Here is a 23,147-nt window from a genome sequence, read left to right as displayed (position 1 = left end):
CAGAAAGCAGGAGTTAGGGTATTCTAGTTGTCTGGAGCATACATCAGTGATTGGCTAGATTAATAAGGAAGCAAAGAGTAACAACACCAAACTCTCTAATGTATGGCTGGATCCAGTGAAAACATTACCTGAATGTACCCGACCAGCTGGTTCAACCTGCATTAATTCAATTCAATTCAATTCAATTTTATTTATATAGCGCCAAATCACAACAAAAGTCGCCTCAAGGCGCTTTATATTGTACAGTAGATAGCACAATAATAAATACAGAGAAAAACCCAACAATCATATGACCCCCTATGAGCAACCACTTTGGCGACAGTGGGAAGGAAAAACTCCCTTTTAACAGGAAGAAACCTCCGGCAGAGCCAGGCTCAGGGAGGGGCGGGGCCATCTGCTGGGACCGGTTGGGGTGAGAGAAGCAAGACAGGATGAAAGACATGCTGTGGAAGAGAGACAGAGATTAATAACAGATATGATTCGATGCAGAGAGGTCTATTAACACATAGTGAGTGAGAAAGGTGACTGGAAAGGAAAACTCAATGCATCATGGGAATCCCGGCAGCCTCACGTCTATTGCAGCATAACTAAGGGAGGATTCAGGGTCACCTGGTCCAGCCCTAACTATATGCTTTAGCAAAAAGGAAAGTTTTAAGCCTAATCTTGAAAGTAGAGATAGTGTCTGTCTCCTGAATCCAAACTGGAAGCTGGTTCCACAGAAGAGGGGCCTGAAAACTGAAGGCTCTCCCTCCCATTCTACTTTTAAATACTCTAGGAACAGCAAGTAGGCCTGCAGAGCGAGAGTGAAGTGCTCTAATAGGGTGATATGGTACTACAAGGTCATTAAGATAAGATGGGGCCTGATATTTTAAGACCTTGTATGTGAGGAGCAGGATTTTGAATTCAATTCTGGATTTAACAGGAAGCCAATGAAGGGAAGCCAAAACAGGAGAAATATGCTCTCTCTTTCTAGTCCCTGTCAGTTCCCTTGCTGCAGCATTTTGGATCAGCTGAAGGCTTTTCAGCGAGTTTTTAGGACATCCTGATAATAAAGAATTACAGTAGTCCAGCCTGGAAGTAATAAATGCATGAACTAGTTTTTCAGCATCACTCTGAGACAGGATATTTCTAATTTTAGAGATGTTGTGCAAATGGAAGAAAGCAGTCTTACATATTTGTTTAATATGTGCATTGAAGGACATGTCCTGGTCAAAAATGACTCCAAGGTTTCTCACAGTGTTACTGGAGGCCAAGGTAATGCCATCCAGAGTAAGAATCTGGTTAGATACCATATTTCTAAGATTTTCAGGGCCGAGTACAATAACCTCAGTTTTATCTGAATTAAGAAGCAGAAAGTTAGTGGCCATCCAGGTCTTTATGTCTTTAAGACATTCCTGCAGTTTAACTAATTGGTGTGTGTTACCTGGCTTCATGGATAGATAGAGCTGCGTGTCATCTGCATAGCAGTGAAAATTTATGCTATGTCTTCTAATGATGCTGCCTAGGGGAAGCATGTATAATGTAAATAGAATTGGTCCTAGCACTGAACCCTGTGGAACACCATAATTGACCTTAGTGTGTGAAGAGGACTCTCCATTTACATGTACAAACTGGAGTCTATTAGATAGATATGATACAAACCACTGCAGTACAGTACCTTTAATACCTACAGCATGTTCTAATCGCTCTAATAGGATATGATGGTCAACAGTATCGAACGCAGCACTGAGGTCTAGCAGGACAAGCACAGAGATGAGTCCACTGTCAGAGGCCATAAGAAGATGATTTGTAACCTTCACTAAAGCTGTTTCTGTGCTGTGATGAGCTCTGAAACCTGACTGAAACGCTTCAAATAAGCCATTCCTCTGCAGATGATCTGTTAGCTGTTTGACAACTACTCTTTCATTAGAGAACTATCTAATACCACCAGAGATAGTCCAGCTTGTAATGTTATACATGAATAGATTGAAGATGAGGTTCGCTGTGGAAAACTTTACCTTTAAGTGACATAGGCTGGAGAAGGGCATCATAGCAGGATGTACAGTTTCTGTTGTCCTGTTTGCAATGACTCTACCGCTAGAGGCAGGCGGATGAGGTACAGAGTTTCTAAATCAGAGGACAGCACAAGACATCCTGCCTGCCAAGTGTTCTTAGACAATCTAACTGTGATGACTTCATCATTCCAGGGCAACACAGTGGATCCTGAGTGCACTGGAGAAGATGGCAACATGGACATGGGTGGAATTTAAACTGGAGAAATCCAGAAGCATCCTTAAAGGAAAATGGGCAAGAAACACTTTCAGTAACCTTCAGAGATTCTAACAACTCAAGAACAAGGGATCCAATGTCTTGGGAAGAATTATGATAGCTCCCTGAAGGACACCGGCAATCCCAGGGATGCCAAATCTCAGTTAAGTACTTCGCTTAAATCAATTAACAAAAGCCTGCTGCTTGACAATTCAAGGTTTGGTGCTTTCAGTATGACATCATACCCAGACTACAATGGCCATTCCTACTGTATGCCTTCCCCATGCCACAATTGGAAGCAATGGAAAGGCTGTGCAGCAAATTTCTGAGAAAATGGTTGGGCATTCTCACTCCCTTTAGCTTGGTAAAGCTGTAAACCACTTAAAAGCCATTACCAGTTTCATCACTGGTGGAAGAATTCAAAGCCACTAAGGCAAGAGCAGTGGGTACACTCCTGCTATCAAAAGACGGGAATATCCAACAGGCCAACAAATCCATTGGATGCAGCAGGAAGTGGAAGTCACAAGAAGCAGTATTGGAGCCAGAAGCATACTGGAAGCCCCAAGAGATCATCAGTGTGGTCTGTCAAGGTCGCTTGGGTGCAGAGGTAGCAGAAGATGACTGCCGGGTGAAGGCGATGGGGCTTGCATCCCCAGGCTTTTGGATGCAGTGGGACCAAGCACTTGCTGGACTAATGTCCCGGAAAGAACTTCTTATTATGCACCATGGCTGATCTACCAACCCCAAGCAATTTAAAGATCTGGGGGAGGGAGGAAGCTCATCATGCCTGCAATGTGGCGCAGTACTGTGCACACTGAGCCACATCTTGGGAGGATGTCCAAAAGCACTGGGAGAGGGGACATGACAAGGTTCCAACAGAAATCACCAAATAGGTGGGCTTCCAGAAAGCTATAGCCAACAAGAACCAGGTACCTCCTTTTGTAGCCATCTATTTTTACCTTCAAGGCAACCAGGCTCCCAGGACAAATACAACAGCCATGAAGAGGGGGATACCTGCTGATGATGCAGAAAGGTTCTCAACATAGAGGAAACTCAAACTATCCTCCCACCAAGGGACACCAAGGAAATCTTCCAATATAACTCCACCATATTTTTGTAGCTCCTACAATATCAGCTTGTAGCAATGCATCTTTGATTTTTATCCAACTTATGTTTCCCCATAGACATGGGGCAACAACAAGCCTTAGAACTCAGAGTCTGTGGACCAGATTGTCTTCTTAGAAGGATGAAATGTATATATAGTATGAAACCAACAGTACAGAAGTAGAAAAAATCTGAATAAAAATGTTCTTGGTCTTCCTTTTTTTAATCTAAAAATAATAATTTTGCCAAACAAATGAAAATATTAAGTTCTTTCTGGTTGTATCCAACTATTCAAAAACAGACATTAATCTATTAAAAATGTGAGATGAGGTGCTGGTTCTGTGACTATTCTTTAATCTTCTTTTTTTCTCAGTGTTTTTTTTTCTTCAATTTTTAATAAATACCATAATGTTAATCACAACAACCAACTTTCACAATTTAAAAAAAAATTATAAAATACTAATTATTATTCCAATTATGTTACATGGTGAGTCAGGAAGCTCAAATCATCATACAATTTGCAAGCTTTAAATACAGATTAACACTGACGGTTGCAGAGGTTAAGGCCAGTGTACCGTCCATGTGTATGGATGATGTTAATTTCCATCACCCGTCCCTTGATAGGCATTAACGCATGTAACAGTCTGAAATTTATTTTCTATAATACTAGATTAAAGCAAGTACCTACAAAAGAAAAAATAAAACACAGCACAAAAACAGAAAGAGTTTTCTATATGAAAGAGTTCATATAGCTAGCTTTTAGCTGGGACTTCACTGTTATACAGAAACGTTTAAGAAGCTGCTTTGAACTGGCAGGTAGCAAGTTACAGGAAATGCACTTTGTATAAATGAAGTGTCTAACGCTACACTTTCTCCATCACGTATATTTTAGGTGTTAATGACAGTTTACATAAGTTATAAAAGCATTAAATTGTCAGCACTATGTATTTTATGAACAGTCTTAAATAAGTTAAGTAAGTAATAAGTAAGATTCAACTTGGAGTAATTAAAAAAAATTCAAAACTGAAAATCTTAAGTCATAGAACATGTTATTAGATACACCTTTCTAGTACTGGGTTGGACCCTTTTTACCTTCAAAAATCCTTAATCCTTCCTGACATAGACTCAACAAAGTGCTGGAAACATTTCTCAGAAAATTAGTTACATATTGACATGATGGCATCGCACAGCTGCTGCAGATTTTTCAGCTACACATAGATGATGTGACCCTCCTGTTCCTCGACATCACAAAGGTGCTCCATTAGACTGAGATCTGATGACTGTGGAGGTCATTTGAGTACAGTGAACTCACCATCATGGTCAGGAGAGGCACTTGTTGGGGTTTTCTGCTTCTGCTACTGTAGTCCATCTGCTTTGAGGTTTGAAATATTGCATGCTCAGAGATGCTCCGCTGCATATGTTGGTCATCACGAGTGATTAATTTAGTTACTGTCAGTTTGAAACACTCTGGCCACTCTCCTCCAATCTCTGACATCAACAAGGCATTTTCTGTTTTTCAGTCTGAAATATTGAGATTGAGAGTCCATCTGGCACCAGCAACCATGCCATTTCATTTTTAAAGTCACTTAAATTACCTTTGTTTCCCATTTTGATGCCATGTATTTGGCTGATTAGATAATCGACTTAATGTACAGGTGAACATATTTACCTAACAAAGTGGCTAGTGAGTGTATGCACAGTGATGAAATCTAAATTCTACCTTGGCCAGGCCTTTGATAGCCTGATTATTGAGCACTGTGACTGTTTTAATTACATATGGTCATGCTTGGGACCAAGAGGGTATACAGCATGAACTATTAGGAACAGTTGCATGAATGAAAGCTGCATGAAATTCTATGCAGTGTCTTGCAAACAAGTTTGGAGATTTGCCCTAACAATAGCTGTTTTCAGGTAAACCATCCTTATTTGGGAGACCAAAATACCTATAATTCATATCTTTAATTATCACCTTTAATGTGAACGTGTCATGTTATAACTTCCATCTTAACTGTGCAGTTTAGTTTCTAAGAAACCTCAATGATCAATGTGAACTACCATTACCATATATAATGCTGAACCATTTATAGAATATAGATAGTTACAACTGTCAGATATTAGATATAAGTTAACTGTTTTATATCAAGTCCCCTCAACAACAACAAAATCACAATAAAAACATTCATATTTAGCTGATGTGTTACTTAACTGGCCTTGTGATCACTTCTGTCTGTCAGGCAATTAATATCTTGTTGTTAAAATGTTTTCTCTTTCTTCTTACATATCATAAAAAGATAATGGGCTTCAAAATGTGTTGCAAGAGACGACTGTTCATTTCTCACACCCTGCCAGCAGTTATTTTTTTTAACCATGACTGTTCTTTATTTTTATGGCTGACGCTACTCTGATTTTGAGTTATTGGTAGATCTGTTAGAATATGTGCAAAATGTACAAAAAACCCAAGAGCTATTCATAATAAATATAATACATTTTTATATTTCTATAAATATTCAGTTATTCAGTGATATTTTATCTCTTTGTGAGCTGATGACACTGATTCTGTTTTATTACTGTAAACTATTTTACAGATTAAGTAACATCACTTGAGGATATCATTCCACTGTGTGCATCTCCCGTAGTCTGCACTTGCCTATTAATATTGTTGTATCTTTTAGAAACTGTATATAAAAGATGGAGATAGTACTGTGCCATCACACATTGGTTTTTGGACCCTACAGTTTTAAGACTTTGTTTTATTGCAGACAGAACTTGCCCTTCTGAAACACTGGTTGGAGTGAGATCAGGAAGGTTTAATAGCAATGCATTCATTGAAAATATGAGTTTAATGCACAGGCACACAAGTCTGCCAATTAGTGCTAAGTAACAGTGTAGCAAAATGCAAGAGTTTCATTCAATAAAAATGAAGCATAAACTTCTTGTACAGCCTTTACTACTCAGCAAGCCATTGTGTTTATTTTTTAAAGAATTTTTCCATTAAAAATCCTCTAAGAGGTGCCATCGGCACAAAGAGAGGTCCAGTTCAATGACCCATGGACCTACAGCTGTGTGTTAGCACACTTATCAACTAAAGGAGGTACACCCATAAATTTGAGTCCTAATTGAAACCAAATTGAAGTGCAAGAAAAAAAAATCACCTGCTATGCAGTTGTTATAAAAGAGGAAACTTCACAGAGACTAAAGTCATCTGTACTACAATGCCATAAACAGACTTTTTTTTCCATGGGATTCTGTGAGGACTGACTTGAATTGGAAGTCAGCTTCAAGTGAAGACTCAAACAACTGCAGATTTTGGCGCTTTTCTATTAGCCTCATCTTTTTGTGCCACAAGTTGCTATTTTGTCTTAAGTGAGGATGATGATGAAATTCTGGGACTGTAAACTGTAAATGTCAAACATTACACATGCTCCAATATTATAGGTTTTCTCTTTGCTCTGATATGTTTGTGGCTTTGGTGCTCAAGTTGTGTTTTAAAAAACAAACATTTTTATTCCCTTCATGTTAGAATGCTAAAATAGTTTTAACATTACTTATGGATCTAAAATATAACATTTAATAAAAATATTTGCCTTCTTTTACCTTTGTTAACTTACAAAAAGTGAGGTAATCAGTTGTGTTACTGTTCTGAGTTCTGTGGTTGAACTTTTGGATTGAGCTGTCTATATTTTACTGTTCCATCAAAGCATTATGAGTAAATCCATAAAATGTTTGGTTTTCTAAATTTGTCAATCGTATGCAGTACTTTTGATGCTATGGCAACCATCCAACTGTTTCAGCTTCCCTGCTGATGTCATCCACACCTTTACATGGTTATGCCACTTGAGCCTTGAAAGACAAAGTTTTCCTTCTTTTACACTTACAAATATTACATTATCATTATTTTGCGACTCTACTGAGACTTTTCCTCCCCTTGTCATAAGCTTTTTCATTATGTATTGAGTCTGGAGTAGTTGGATTTCATTTGTTATATGAGTTGAAATGAGAAGTCCAAACACGCTGTCAAGTTTTTATCTCTTTAACACGATTTCTAATTACTGTAGATGCGCTTCATGCTGATTCACTTTTCAAGTATTGTTTCATAGAGTTATATGACATTGTGAGAGTTCTCAGGTTATTTTCCCAGGCTATGTGTGGGTATCGATACTATCTTCTTCAGCTGAGGTGTGTAAATCTCCTGTCATCTGACTCACAGGTGGAACTATTAAGGGACTAATAGTGGGACTATTTCCTGTGTTTTGATTGCCTGTTGAGAGTGTTGCACAAATTTTAAATCCACAGTATTCCCTGATCAGGATAGTTTAAGGATTATATGTAATCCCAGGAAGTTGATTCTCATCACCCGGATGCAGCATTTTCGGTTGCAGAAACGTTTTGCCACTCATCCAAGTGACCTCTTCAGTCTCAGCTGACTGCAGGTTTTCCCAACCTGACCAACAGTATATTTGCATAATGACTGAAACTAGCAGACTGACTAACAATGGGCTGTGAGCTCAGTGAAACTGAAACTGTCATGATATCCAAAACATAATGACCACTGATCAATGGCCATGAGTGCCATTCACAGATAGTTGGGGAATGGCTGTAGTTCCAGCTTTGTAAGATGGTGAATGGTTGTTCTCTTTTCACGTTTTACCATCTTACAATGCTGCACACCCATTCCCTAATTACCCCCCTTCATGACATTTTGCATATTAACGATCATGAAACAGAACTCACAGCCCATTATTAGGCAATGGTGTTAGTTTTGGTCATTATGCCAATATACTTTTTATAAGGCTGGAGAAACCTGCAGTCAGCTGGGACTGAAGAAGCCTCTTGGATGAGTGACGAAATGGTTTTGCCACTGAAACTGCTGCGTCCAGATGAGCAGAATCAACTTTCTGTGATTTCCTTACCTGGATGATTGAGTGTGCATTAAGACCTTGGCTGTAATATTGTGTCTTTAGTTTAGGCTATAACCTTCAAGCCCCTTCTCACACATGTACGATACCTGTGTATGCAAACACCTCACATGATCATGTAAAGTTATGCCAGGTACTTGTTTCAGTAAGCATAAGAGGTACCCAAGATATGTGTTTGATTAGTCTATGTTAATGTATGTCCCAGTTAGAGTACATAAATAACATGCTCCTCATATGAAGCAGCTCTCTTGCTCAAATCCTTGATCACTGTGACACAGTCTCTTGGTTAGCATTTGCTTTCTTACAGCAAACAAGCAAAAGAAAAACACTCACCTTTTTCTGGAAAATAAAAACAACTCCTTTTTTTGGTTTAGGCTCATCTGAAAAATGTGGAAAATACTCTTGTTGTTTTGTTTTTTTTTACAGCTGATTATTTTGATAAAAGAAGGGCAATTTGAGCCTTTCTTACCTTTGAGAACCATGATAAAACTATTAATTTGACAGTAATGTCTATTAAATTTAAGGTTGTTTGGTATAAAGTTGGCATATTTTTTAAAGACGTGTGGGTCTGTGTAGACATTTATCCATGTGATAGTGAAGGACAAAAAGGCACATCAGTTTGGATCACCTTGCCTGCATGTCCTGTAGCCGCCTTTCCACCACCTTGTTCCACCCTTCTGTCTGGTTATGGGAGCACTGAGGGACACTTTTACTGACAATGTATTTGACTTTGAATCTGAGGCTTTTATCTGTTGTCTAGCCTCACCTAACCAACACAGATCTGCTTTTTTGGTCAAATGAGCCAAAAACAAATTGCTCGTCCAAATAGGTGGTCATGAAAAGTGATTCAGCAAAGTAGGAAGGAGGGAGGAACACACGCACTCAGACAAAAAAACACACTCACACCAGTGCATGTCCGGACGTCAACAGCACTCTGAGGGCTCGCTGTCTCTGTGGCTTCATAGACAGAGATGAATAAAGCATCACAGCATACAATCCATTTAATTCTCACACAGACGCACGCAAACGCACAAATATAAATAGACAAAATTTCACATCCGAGCCTTTCTTCCTCTAACCCATGCAAACACTTACGTCAGCGGGTTAAATTATTCCTTGAAATATTTCACTGATGCTGTGCCATCAATGGGCAGGATCACATTAATAAACAGACATGGATGCACATGCACACATGCACTTTCATTTACATGCACATGCACACATGCACATGTACAGACAGGAGCTGTTAATAGTTTTCCTGTCTTGCAACTGTTACTTTGAGGACTGAACTGTTGATTAGACAAAACAACTTTTAATAGAATAACTTCACTTTACTTTTTAATTTAGTCAGTTCAAACTATAAAGTCAAACTATAGCTTCGTCTCGTACCTCAACTTTATTTAAATACATATTTCTTTTCTCTTTTCTCTTTTTTCTTTTTTTCCAAAACAGGAGCCGTTCACGAACAAGTTGAATCAGACGTGATAACAAACTGTTGCCTCACTTTGCCTTCACAGTTAATGGATGACGGTAAACACACACACACACACACACACACACACACACACACACACACACACACTCTCACAAGTATTTGCATATGTCAGGAATACACAATTTCACAAGTAAATTCTCACTCGTATACTGATGCTTTTGTACAGTTATTGACTCACTCTCACACTCTCTCTTCTACTTGATCTCTCGTCATCATCTCACTGCACACACACACACACACACACACTATCTTGTTTATTTTTTTCCAACATGTTTTTATCATTCATTCATGAGCACAGGTATGCACAAATAAACATGTTTAAAAAATATATATATCATTTGCTTTTAATCATAAATAATTAAATATCTTATTTTAATTAAATCACACTGTCATATTATTTCAGTCAGTATTTATTTATTTTTGTAACAAGGGGCGATGCAATTATTATTTTAATTATTTTTTTATTGATTATCATATAAAAAATAAATAAATAAAAATAAAACCATGTTAAGCTCTTATAAAACCCCTTTTCTAACTACCAAATAACATTATTTTGGAATTTGCGGAAAAAGCAATTTAGGTCTGATGCAACTTATAGAAGCAGCATGTGAGTGTGAAGAGAAACACTGATCAGAGAGTTTTACAATAATGCAGACGTCAAACCATTTTGTGAACGTGGTGATCCCTTACAGCTTACAGCTTTGAAAAATTCAAAGATTTAATTTTTATGAAATTAAAAGTTAAATAAAAGTGTTTGAGGTAAGGATAAGAAAAAAGATTAAGCAGTGTGTGCGTGTGTGTGTGTGTGTGTGTGTGTGTGTGTGTGTGTGTGTGTGTGTGTGTGTGGCTGGAGGTGGGGGATGGATCATTTTAAACCACATATAGCCAAAGTAAATACGCTTTTTAAAATGTATGCTTGTATTTTCTCATAACTATAACTTCTCTTCTTCCAAACAAGAAAGCACAGATGACAAACATGACAAAATACGTAGCTGCTGTTTTACTGTTTAATCTTTCCGTGGATTTTCTATTAATAACAACTCATCCAGCAACTACATTCCTTCCATCAACTGTTTCACATCCATTTTATTGTAATTCATGTGTTGTCTGATGTATTTAACATTTTGAATGTGAGTTTACTTATAAACCGAGTCCACATGAGGCCTTTTCCTTCAGAGACCACAAAATTATATTTGCCTCAAAAAACACTATCAGTAGCTAAAGCAACACACAGAATATTTCATTAAAACTCCCTCACTGACACTTGCAACAAAAATTAGAGGCTCCTGACTGAGTTTTCTTCTGGGTACATTTTATCTCAAAACCTAAAGGACTAATGCATAAAAACAACATATGACTTTTTCTTATAGTTATAATGGTTCTAAAAAATATTTGGGAAGAGAAAAACAACAGAACTAGAAATTGCTGCAATTTTTTCACATTTAAGACATTTTGAACTTTGCCTTTTCATGAGTTTTACCGCGCGTGCACCACGTACCAAAATGTATAATTAGTCAAGGTAAACCTAAAAGAAAATATAGAACTTTAAGGTGAATTTATTAACAGCAAATCTTAATCTTTGATTTTAAGTTTTGTTTGGCGAGAATAATTTCTGCTCTTGTTACAGGTTATGTCCTCCATTACTGTAAATGTTGCTTTGTGGGACATATTATTTTTTTCAGTAGTAGGCCCAAGAGCAGACAACAGAGACAGTTAATATACATTCAAGATTAATTGGAAATTCACTTACCTGCCACCGCACAGATGTAACCAGTATTATTTGTTCTGGAGTTATAAGTTCAGGTGGAACAATGTGAAAGATTTTAAAAGCCATTAGTGTAATATCAGGAAACAAAGGCCACAGGCCTTAGCCAAACAAATTTAGGATCAATTCTTGTAAAATTTTTATATATAATATGTGTGAACCACATGAAAATATTATTCTCTGAAACATTCAATTTGAAATAATTTACAGTCTAACTTTAAATGAGGCCTCGACTAAAGTTTAATCAAAACCTAAAAATTATGTGCATTGAAATCCTATGGAGCTAAAGAACGAGGCACCACGAGGCTCACTGATCGCTAACTCTCAAAATGTTCCTGTTTTGAGCCTCTTAAAGAACATGTTAACATATGAGAGGAACAGGTTAATGTTACTAGAAGCAGCAAAGTAAATATATGGGAAAAATAATAGTGAAAAAAACATTGTTTTAAGGAGGACTTGACCTACCTCGATCACTTTTCACTCAGACAGTAACGCAAGACCTTACTGCAATCCGATGATTTCAGTATATTTAAATGTTATATTTATTCTAAACATTTAGAGTTAATACAGATTGGTTTGTGTTTTATGTAGAAGACTGTAATTTCAATCTAGAAGAAGACTCACTGTTAGACTGAAGGAATTTAGAGGATTTAGAGAAAAGGGTAACTGTGCACACACTGTGGGGTAAATATCGAGATACACACCTAGAAGGACAATTCATAGACTGACTATGAAATGTAAAATCTCAAGGTCACTTGTATAAAGTTGCAGTTAAAAAAATAGATTTTTCTCAGTTATATCTAGGAGTCTTAACCTTCCTTAATCAGTTTTACAATAGTTTTATTGAAATTACTTACATTTTTAATAAACGTGAATGACCGATAGCATAGTGACAAGTACATATACAGACACACACACACACACACACACACACACACACACACACACACACACACACACACACACACACACAAGATTTACAAGATTTAGATAAGTATGATATGTGTTTCTGTAAAAAACAATGTGTTCAGATTAACACAAAAACAAAGTAAATGCTTTTACAGTTCATGAAAGTTCTGTCTTATTTTACACTTAACCAGAGAGGGGAAAAATGTATTATTCAATTACTGCATGCATCTAAAAGGTAGACAGAAAAGTGGTGAACAGGAGAAAAACTAAATTACCTATAGCAGCAAATTATATGTGCAGCCATGTTTGAAAACTCCAGCTTTCTGCGTACATTTCACAGATATACCAATTAAAGACCGCAGTTTTCACAGGAATTATTATTTTTTGCTCTGAAACAGCATGCTATTTGAAGTTTATGCAGTCACTTTTGAAACAGTTTTATAACCACAGAGGTCAACAAGGATTCTCAGTTCAAAAGCAGCAGTAGACATTAAAACATGAAAACACAGAGAAAAGTAAAACTTAAATCTACATGACGTATTTCTTCTGAAAGCCAGGTATGCATACACTCATTACAGCTGAAAGAGAAGGAAATACAAAAAAACTGTCACATTTTACACCATCCTTTTTTGATTAAGTGATTTTTTTTGCACAGAATGTTACTATTACCTCATTAATAGACATTTATTTGTATATAGAAGCAACATTATTTTGATTAAAAATCATTAAATAATGCTTAAGTTGACAAACTGCATCACAGTTTCACTAAGCATAGAGCAAACAAGCAGTGAGTCAGCATAGGAAATAATAGTGTAAGTAATATAAATTAAAATATATTTTAAAAAAACCTCTTTTCAACTTATCGGATCTTTCTAACACGTGAGGATCATAGTATGAGCAGTGTGACTTGAATTGTCCAAACATGTACAGTATTCTTAATATGCTGTCTTAATTTGCAATTAGGATGCAAGTCAGACAATATCAGGAAGATTTAAGGTCTTACTTCAGGAAAAAGGGCTGGGAATTTGATGTTCAAGATCATCATTACTCTTTTTACTCATTTTAGCTAAAATGCATAAATAAAATCAGTATAATTTTATTTAGTCTAAGTTGTAAGGAAATTAATGGATTAAATGTATTTCATTCCATAGTCTGCTCTCATGCCTATTATACCACACTGTTTAAGTACACTTTTTTCAAATTGCTTGCTTGGTCTTGTAATTTTCCAATAAAAACAGTTCATGCTTTGTGCAGAGAATGTTGATGGTCTGCATTAGCAATTTAACATATATTTGGAATTTGATTCTTGGATGGGTCTAAGGTGCACACAAGCAAAGAAGAAATCAACAGTGTCACCAAACTTGCAAAAAAAACCCCATTAAAATCTTTATAGATTCCTACAAAAGTTCAGTTTACAGATCATAGTAATGAGACAAGAACATAAAAAGAACTGCACGTACTTCTACACTATGAAAGAAAATGCAGAAATGATTCTGTAAATATACAGATGATCTTTTCTCAGCCTGAGATGACTCAGACAAAACTAAATAACTTTTTTCTTTCTCTCTGTAACAAGCCTGCACAATCTTAAACTGTGTCCACATACTATGTGGGGATGCCTCTGATCTGTTTTTTGTTTGTTTTTCTTATTGTTCTTTTAAGAGGACGCTACTTGTGGATGTTGTGGGCACATATTTCCTTTGATTTTACTCATGAGTTCATATTGTGTTAAACTGTACAAAGTGTACAAAGACGTGCTTCTTGGGTATTCGTCACATTGTCAGGACACTTTAATTGATAAAAAGTCAAAATGGTGCATTTAAAATAGCGCAAACATCTTGGTGGCCGCGTTTATTATTTCCTCTAGTTTAAGATAAAAATCTATTAGTAAAACATATGATTTCTTTTAGCTGGTTAACAACAGTGCTGGCCCTAATCCAACAGTCCACACTCGCTGCTATATTGTTTATGGCATGTGTTACAAATGTAACTTTATACTTTAAATTTGGAGCTTGGATAGGATTAAGATGAAAGCAGACAAGAAGGAAAACAACAATGTAACAAAGTTATACTTGCAAAGCCTAAAAATGTTTTGAGATTCTAATAAAAAGTTCATGTCACAGAACAAAACAGGAGAAAAGAACAAGCAAAAAAATGTATATGTTGGACAATGTATTTGACAATGCATACATTTCAGTACAAATAATCTAACAAATAATTTTGCTCTTAGAAAAGGCAATTTTCCTTCACTTCTATAGCTTCGTCACTTTTGTGGAAAGTACAATTATGTTCACCTGCTCCGCTTTTCCTGTTATTTTCATTTCAAGAGGTCGGAACTAAGCTTGTAAACTAACAAGTTTTAATGGACTCTTGTGTGCTTAGAGACTTCTGAGTGGTTTTGTGTGCTTACTTGGAAAAAGACTTCTTTGCTTTTATTGACAGGTAACATTCAGTCATTCAGTGAACTTGTAAACAAACTTCTTCTCATCACACTATCAGGAAACTCTTTAATTTGTAGAAAATCAAAAAATAAAATATAAAATAAAATATAACATTTATAGATAAAATGGAACAACTATGATTCCCTTTAGTTGGAAGTAAATTTTAGAAAATTAATCAATCAAATTCCCAGTCTTCCCCAGCATGTTCGCTCCACTATGCTCCACAGGACAGAGCAGATGTCCATTTACACTAAACGTCTACTCATGTGGCTTTTCATAATGTAAATAGTATAGAAAGGGTAATTCTAGAGTCACCATATGTGTAGTAACCAGAGCTTTGTACCTGTAGACCTGCTCACAGGTGTGAACACTGAGTTGCTGGGACACAAAAGCTAATTTACACATTATAATGATGAAACAGGAACAAGAGAATTTGAGGATACTTGCAAAATGAATTTATTTAAAGAAAAGAGTACAAAAAATGTAAAATACAAAAATCGATTCTTAAAAAGAATCTTCTCAGGCTGACCTGATTCAGAAAATGGTACATTTTAAAAAGTGTATTTACTTTGGCTACATGTGGTTTAAAATGATCCACCCCCCACCTCCAGCCACACACACACACCTACACACACACACACACACGCACACACACAAAATGCTGTCTTTCCATTTTCCATTTATCACTCATAAAATCTCAAACGTCATATGTGGAAATGTCCCTGTGCTGCAGCTGCTCTTTGTTTGTTCTTGTTCTTGTTGTTTTTCTTTTCTTTTCTTCTTTTTCATACGTTTCCTCTTCCTACATTTTGGATGTTATAGCACTACTTTACTTTTAGTAAACAACCCAATTTACTCAGGGCATAAATGTGAGTTCTTATGTGCTGAGGGTTTGACACTGGTTGCCTCAAGCTCACCTGATTATGGTGAGTTATGAACTTTTTTGAGTGTCAAAAAGAAAAAAGATGTTTTAAATAACTTAAATATTCTATCTGTCAAACTAAGACACATATTTATTTTTCTGTCTAATTTAGCTTCTACTTTTCCTCAATTCAGTTTAATGTAGAGCTTGGACAGGAGAGAGAAAACCAAAAACAAAACTGAGTAACCAAACTTTTTCTTTTTAGAATCATTGGTTTTAGTTTCATGTAGTCATTCAGTGTAGTTATTGGTTGCAGTCTGAACACAGCAGCATTGATAGACAGGCTGCATAAATGATGACGTATATACAGTCTTTTAGCTCATTCATTTTTCTTGTGTAAATGCACTTTTTCCTGTTTTGATGATGATGTTTTGATGCATTTAGCCAGTAAGCAAAATCTTCCATTGACTAAGTATCCCAAACAACAACCACCCACCCCAGCTTCATAATCACTTTTGTTATATATTTAAATTGATCTTTTTTGTACTGTCTCCCTGACATGAAAATTCAAGTACAGTGTAATCAGCTGATCATCACAGATCACCCAAGAGCCCCCCACAAGGTTTTAGGATACTAATGTGCAGGTTTAATTTTATGACTAACCTGGTTAGATTCTTCCAGCCATACTCCCTCCATACTTTGAATTAAATGATCCAGAAAGATGTGCTCTAAGTTGTGATACTAAACAGTGCATAAACAGGGGGAAAAACTGGACAGGACATTAAAATAAGAAGGATTCAGGGTTTGTGTTTCCTTGACTAAAAGCTGTGTTACACAGATACACTTATTACAATTAAAGAAAACCACTAAAAAGCATGTTAAAAGCAGTATAAAACAACTGTTAGCTCAAATTATGACACACATGAAAAAAAGAGTAACCCCCCCCCTAGAAACTAAGCTTTGACTGTGTGTTTCAACAAATCTAGTCATGATAATGTGATAAATTATACATGTGATAAACAATTGAATTAAAAGATTAAGAGATGTGGCTAAATACTTTGACCATATAGTGTACATGACATTGTCAGGATACTCATTTAAGAAAAAAGCATAGAATTGAAATTGTCCCCTTGTTTACTACTTTCATTAACTCTAGATAATAAAAAAAAGTGAATAACACAAAACAAATTAATTTCAAATTATTTAGAGATCGCGTTTGGAAAACCATCACATCAAATCCACTGTCTTTTCCCAGTATGCCACTCCACTACAGTCTTTCCACAGAATCAGCGCAGCGCTAAACTCATATGTGTCTTACTCAATGGTATGCATCAGCAATTCAACATTATAATTTAAATTTGCAGCATGTAACCAAACTGACAAATTGCAAAGCCTGTGCTTTATTATTTTAGATTTTAACATAACTTCCTGTTTCAATATATTAAAACAAAGGAGTAAACATAAATACAAACAATCTTCAAAGTAATTTTTCTTCACTTAGATGTGTTCTTCACCTTTGCATAAAGTATAATTGTGTGACTAACTTCAGGTGCTCATCTTGTCTTATTATTTTCATTTTCAAGAGACTGAAGCTAAATTTGCAAACTAAAGAGTTTTAATGGACTCTTGTGTACTTAGAGACTTCTTGACGGTTACATGCAGATTTTTGTCTTTGCCTTTCACAACAGATGACATTCAGTGAACTTGTAAACAAAGCTCTTCACCTGTTGGGCATTCAAATGTATAAATAAAAGAAATATAATTATATTTAGGCAAAACTGGAATGTGGAAAATGAACAGATTAAATCCACTGTCTTTTCCCAGCATCTTCACTACACTAGTTTTTCCACAGCACTAAACAGTGTTGCATTTAATCCAACAGTCCAGACTTATGGCTTGTTTACTGTTGAATGTTTATGGCATCTTTTTAACTTTTACTTTCAAAGAGTGAGATGCAAGATGGTAAAGAAGAAAACAAAAGTTTAAACAAACTTACAAAACAAAGCTGCTTAAAGGTTCATCTCACATATGATGTTTAGATAAGAACACAGAAAAAATTCAGTCACTTAATTTATTAAATACACATGAATACAAAGAATCTTAGAGACAATTCTGTTCTCAGAAGCTCCAATTTTCCTTCACTTCCACATCTTTTTCACTTATGTGAAAAGTGTAATTGTGGGGAACTCTTCAGCTGCTTCGCTTCTCCTGTTATTTTCTTTCCAATATGGCCGGAGCTAAATTTGTAAACTAAAGAGTTTTAATGGATCCTTGTGTACCTGAATGCGTCTCAATGGTTTTGTTTGCTTACTTGGAAATTGTTTTCTTTGCTTTAATCTATAGGTAACATTGAGTCACTCAGCAAACTTGTAAACAGAGCTCTTCTCTTTTTGGGCACTCATCACACACTCAGGACACTCTTTCATTTTTGGAAAGTCAAAAAAGTACAATTAAAACAATACATGCATCATCACGTGTGCGACGTCCAGTAGTTTAAGATCTAATTTATACATAAAATAAAACAAATGTGATTATGTTTAGCTGTAGCTGGAGTAAAATGTAAGCAGGTAAAGACAACACAAAGCAAAAAAACTACTTTTTGCATGTATTCTGCTTACAGGGGGAAACGCTTGATACTCAGAGGTTCATTTCACAAATGAGAACAAAGAAAATTTGTACTTAAACAAATTCTTTTAGGAAAGTAAATTAATACAATTCAATTTGTCTATTCGTAAGAATTGCAAGCTTGCCTCAGCCTCAGCCTCAGCTTTCCATCTATCACTATCATATGATTTCAGATTGAATAAAAATGACTGTCCTTGGTCTGCAGCTGCTTTTTGCTCGCTCTTTATCCTGGTTCTTGTTTTTAGAGGTGGCACCAAAACTGTTGAGCAAATGTTTTCAATTGGTTTTGAACAGCAAAGTTTTTGGATGTTGGACCTGTTATTGTGCAGATATGGACAGATGTTTTCTGTGCTGTTAATGACAGGTCAACATTTGATCAACATTCAGTGCTGATCAAATGTTTTGCTACTGCACGTACATCACATTGTCATGACATACTTTAGTTTGCTGAGTCAAAAGGTTTTTCATCTGTCTCACAGCTCCATAGAGCTGATGAATCCCATTTTTAGGCAATAATAGTGCTGATTTTCACAATTTCCTCCTTTTTTTATATCTTTTAGATGCTATGAAAAGTCACAAATACTCACACTACCTTTACTAAAAGGGGCATTTTGCTATTTTATATGTGAATTCACACATACTGACTGTTTCACATAACTTTAAGCTCACCTGATTGTAGGAAAACTGTTGAACGTAATAACGAATACGGGATTTTTAAACAACTTTATATTTTGTCTCAAATGTAGTTAAGTGTCTCTAACTCTCATTAATTGCTGGCTTGGGTATAAGTCAGAAAAACAATAAACAAAACAACAACAGCTATCCAAACTTAGAACAAGGAAAACCTCTTGTGTCCTAATCATCTTGATAGGACACAAGATCTTGATACATCTTATTGAATGTATTGGAATACAGCAGCAGTGACACATAAAGTATATCATTGGTGAAATGATGTCCTGAGAAACTGAGAGGTTTATACACCAACACGTTTTCTTAATATTATTTTTGTTTTTTGTTGTTCTTTTGTGGATATATAGTTGTCTTCATGCTCGATAACACTATCTTCTTTAAATTACCAAGGTTGGCACACAATTGTCAAAGTTATTTGGGATCTTTGGCATAACATATCCTGTAATGTGTTAACCTTTTGAGTTTACATTAACTAAGAATGTTTGTAATAGGCTCTGGAAAACATGAGATGGTCACTGTAGAGCCCCCTGCACTGTTCCAGCATAATTAGTCATTTGTGTTCATGAATAACCTGTTTAGATCATTTTATACAGCTGTGATTTAAGATTTTTACACTTCACTGTGCAAATTTTATACTGTTTTAATCTAAAACTTCAGTCCTATGCTTACTTACCTACTTCGGAATACTGAGTTTAATCATGTCTCCTTTATGGATTAATTGAAGGCTCACATGATGATTTGAGCTACACCATTCAAACCCATGTTGAGGAGAATTTTTTAAAACTTTTTTATACAATAGCCTCTTTTTTTTTTTTTTTTTTTTACCATCTATGGTACATATTTCAGTATTTTTCTCTGTCAATTTTTTGAAATGTTTTCAGTTTCTTACTTAACTATGAAACCATATGCAACACAGCTTAGTACTTTTTCTTCGTTGTGTATATTTTCCTACCTGTGATTCTCTGTCAAGGCTTATGCATTCTACACATATAGCTAAATACATAACTATTTTAATGGATGAGTATGTATGTGAATTTTTTATTATTTTAATTTGTTTTGGGGTTTTCTCTCTCTCTCTCTCTCTCACACACACACACACACACACACACACACACACACACACACACACACACACACACACACACACACACACACATACACAGAGAGAGAGAGAGAGAAAAGAACCTAGATATCAACTTTAAAGTAATTTCATGCAGCTAGTTATTGGTTGGCTATAGCTTAGCATGCAGACTTATTCATCCACTCTCTGGAAGGTTGATGGTTCAATCCCCTGCTCAGTCTACAAGATACTGGCCCCCAGAAAACTGCACATTGATATATCTTCAGTATGTATGACAGAAAAATCTGAAATAAGTTCTATATGAGTGCTGTTTGTAGTTTATAAAGTTTTTTGGGGTAGATGAAAGGTCTAGAAAGGACCTTGCAAGAAATTGCAATCAACTTTCCATTTCTACACTACTATACGCTTGCATGGGGTTAAAGACAACTCAATATTAATCTGGTTTTACTTAAGAGGTAAGAGTTAGTTCAGCTGTACCCTGTGTTGGCTCTTTCAAGCAAGTTAATTTAACACTGGTGCCTGACTGTGGGACTATTAACAATCATCAGGAGTGCAGAAACTTTTCTGTCATAAAACCAAAAAGTCAGTGCTTAATGTGCTGAGATCAAACTGGGAGGAGTGTTATTTCCTTTAAGGTATTGAATGCTCTTATTTGTTTGTGGAGATTTTTATAATTTCAAGGATTAGAAAAAGGGAACAGATGTACGTCAGTGTTGCAGCTTCAAACTTCAAGTCAAATTGTAATATCTGATTTTCTACAGAAAGCTTGTCTCAGTGTGGATGGAGAAAGAAACATTTTTATTTCGGACCTAATTAAGCAAAAAGGTTGTTTTAAATGTTCTGTGAGTCCCTTGTTTGATTTTATCATTTTTTATCTGCCCCCTGAAAACAATTTCTTGTTTTCTGAATTCAGTCATATCACACGTGATACTGTACGATTAACAACGACTATTAGATTAAGAACACCGGAAGAGCAGAAACTCTAATGTCATAGAGACAAAATTAGAGTCCTTGCTTTTTTATTTGACCTCTATTGGGACCCGATGCTCGGCAGCCATTTTGCTGCAAACACTCAATGGCTTGGTAGTCAGGCACATGAGAGCTTGGAGGATAAAAACCTCCTCTTGTGTCATTATTGTGGTTGTTTTCCATATCTCCATGTATCTTGTTTCCATATCTAGATGTAAGAGGGGGATTTTTTTTCCCAAGCAAAATTGGCTATAAAAGCCTGTCATAAGCAGTGTAGCCTCCTCTAGTCTGAGAGAAAATGGCTGACTGTACAGCTGAAAGCACAGAGTTTCTGAGAAGCAGAGCAGTACTCCTGCATCTCTGCTTTTAAGGCAAGGCTGTTCCAAAAAAGGTTGACATCAAACACTCAGAAATTAGAAATGATGGCATTTTAGATAATGGATGTTATGAAAGAGGAAAAATTGTGGTCATCTTTTTGCAAAGTACTACAGTTATATTTATATTGGTTTTACATTACAATACACAGAACATCAAGTAACATGCACATGCAGTGAGTGTGCGTCTGTCATAATAGAGACAATAAAACTACAAGGATCCATACACACACTCACACACATCCTTTAAGGTTCACACTGAGACATTAAAACTTAAATGGAGACACTCATTTAAAAAAAAAATTAATTGTAGTAAACGTAAAAAAACCCCAAAAAAACATTATCAGTCTTAATCCACAGATACAGGCTAGGATTTTATTTTAGTTTTTAGTTTTTTGCTGTTCTAGGTTTCAGAAAAAACATGAATAAAATGTATATATATGTATACATATATCAAAAACAAGAAAAAAAACACAAAAGATCTGTATGTAGTTGATATATGATACTATTAAATCTTCAGATGCACAAAAGCATACTTTTGTGTGATGGGTTTCAACTACAACGTGTAGACATGCAAACAGAAGTACTGTCAGCAGGTGAGAGCTGTGCAGTCGTCAGTTTGGAGTAAAAAACAAAAGCGATATGCACGTGATGTGCTTTAAATATTTGTAGTGATCACTGGCTATGGTTTGTGAATTACATAGCACTTATTATAATTCATCATTGTTGTGTGTGTGCATCTGTATTTCCTTGCTGAAACTAATAAAAATCATCACATAGACTGACTGTGCATGTCAGTTGGTGTGTGTCTGCTCCCTGCAATTGTATTCATCTGCTACTACATGACTATTTTGCGTACCTCACATACTATATAAAGTTACTGTCACATTTACTCAATACTTAATGTGTGTGTGTGTGTGTGTGTGTGTGTGTGTCACTGTAACATAGCAGCATATGCAAAATCAGTCCTGCTTAGAAGGCGAACTGTGAGCAGTCTGTCCTGTAGGCTGGAGGGCTTGAAAAAGCAGGACACCCACTATTTGTGTCCCACACCAACAAAGAGTCCCAGCCCTGTTACCCAGGCTGACTGTTTTACCATTAATTACAGTCCCAACACCGAGCACTGGTTAAATATGAAAGCTATACTTTCTTTTTTTTTGCATGTTTATTTTCCACTGCTTGATATATGTTTATGGGATCTTAGCTGTAGCCTGGTCATTTGCTGCACATAATTTTGGGTCAGTATGTGTGGATGCCCTCAAAAGTGTGTGCACGAGATTTATCTTTAATCTTTGTGTGTATTTTTAGGTCAAAAAGAAAGAAAATGGAAACTAACACGACCAATGACAGAAAAGAAGAAAAGGTTAGAAAACAAAAGCTCTTGGGTCCTGCAGGGTGGGAGCAGCAGCTGGACGGGCAGCACTCAGATCAAGCAACACTTTTGTTTCCATCAGCACCGCCGGAAAATCCAGAAAGTTAAACAGGTTTGAGTGAGACACATCCACACCCCCTGCACTCAGAACCAGTCAGAGTGGCCTAATCCCAGGGCAAAGTAAACGGGGTGTGACCTGTGATTGCTCAAGTATGAATGAAATCTTTTCTTATTGAATGTGAAGTTATAATTTTAGAAGAAAACTACATTTCTCAAAATCTAAAGTCACTTCTTTCC

The 23,147-nt window shown here is 36.1% G+C and overlaps 1 long non-coding RNA gene across 1 annotated transcript in view; it reads left to right on the top strand.

Annotated features, from left to right (window-relative positions):
- LOC116314012 overlaps positions 1 to 23,147 on the top strand; it is a 43,721-nt gene that overhangs the window by 14,858 nt on the left and 5,716 nt on the right. Inside the window, exons 3-4 of the long non-coding RNA XR_005613999.1 lie at positions 9,720 to 9,797; positions 22,787 to 22,962. This is a non-coding gene — a long non-coding RNA (uncharacterized LOC116314012). The remainder of the gene's footprint in view (positions 1 to 9,719; positions 9,798 to 22,786; positions 22,963 to 23,147) is intronic.

This window comes from Oreochromis aureus, linkage group 7 (assembly GCF_013358895.1).
Source record: "Oreochromis aureus strain Israel breed Guangdong linkage group 7, ZZ_aureus, whole genome shotgun sequence".
In the NCBI taxonomy this organism is placed as follows: Eukaryota; Metazoa; Chordata; class Actinopteri; order Cichliformes; family Cichlidae; genus Oreochromis; species Oreochromis aureus.
This window is presented reverse-complemented; position numbering and strand designations above follow the sequence as displayed.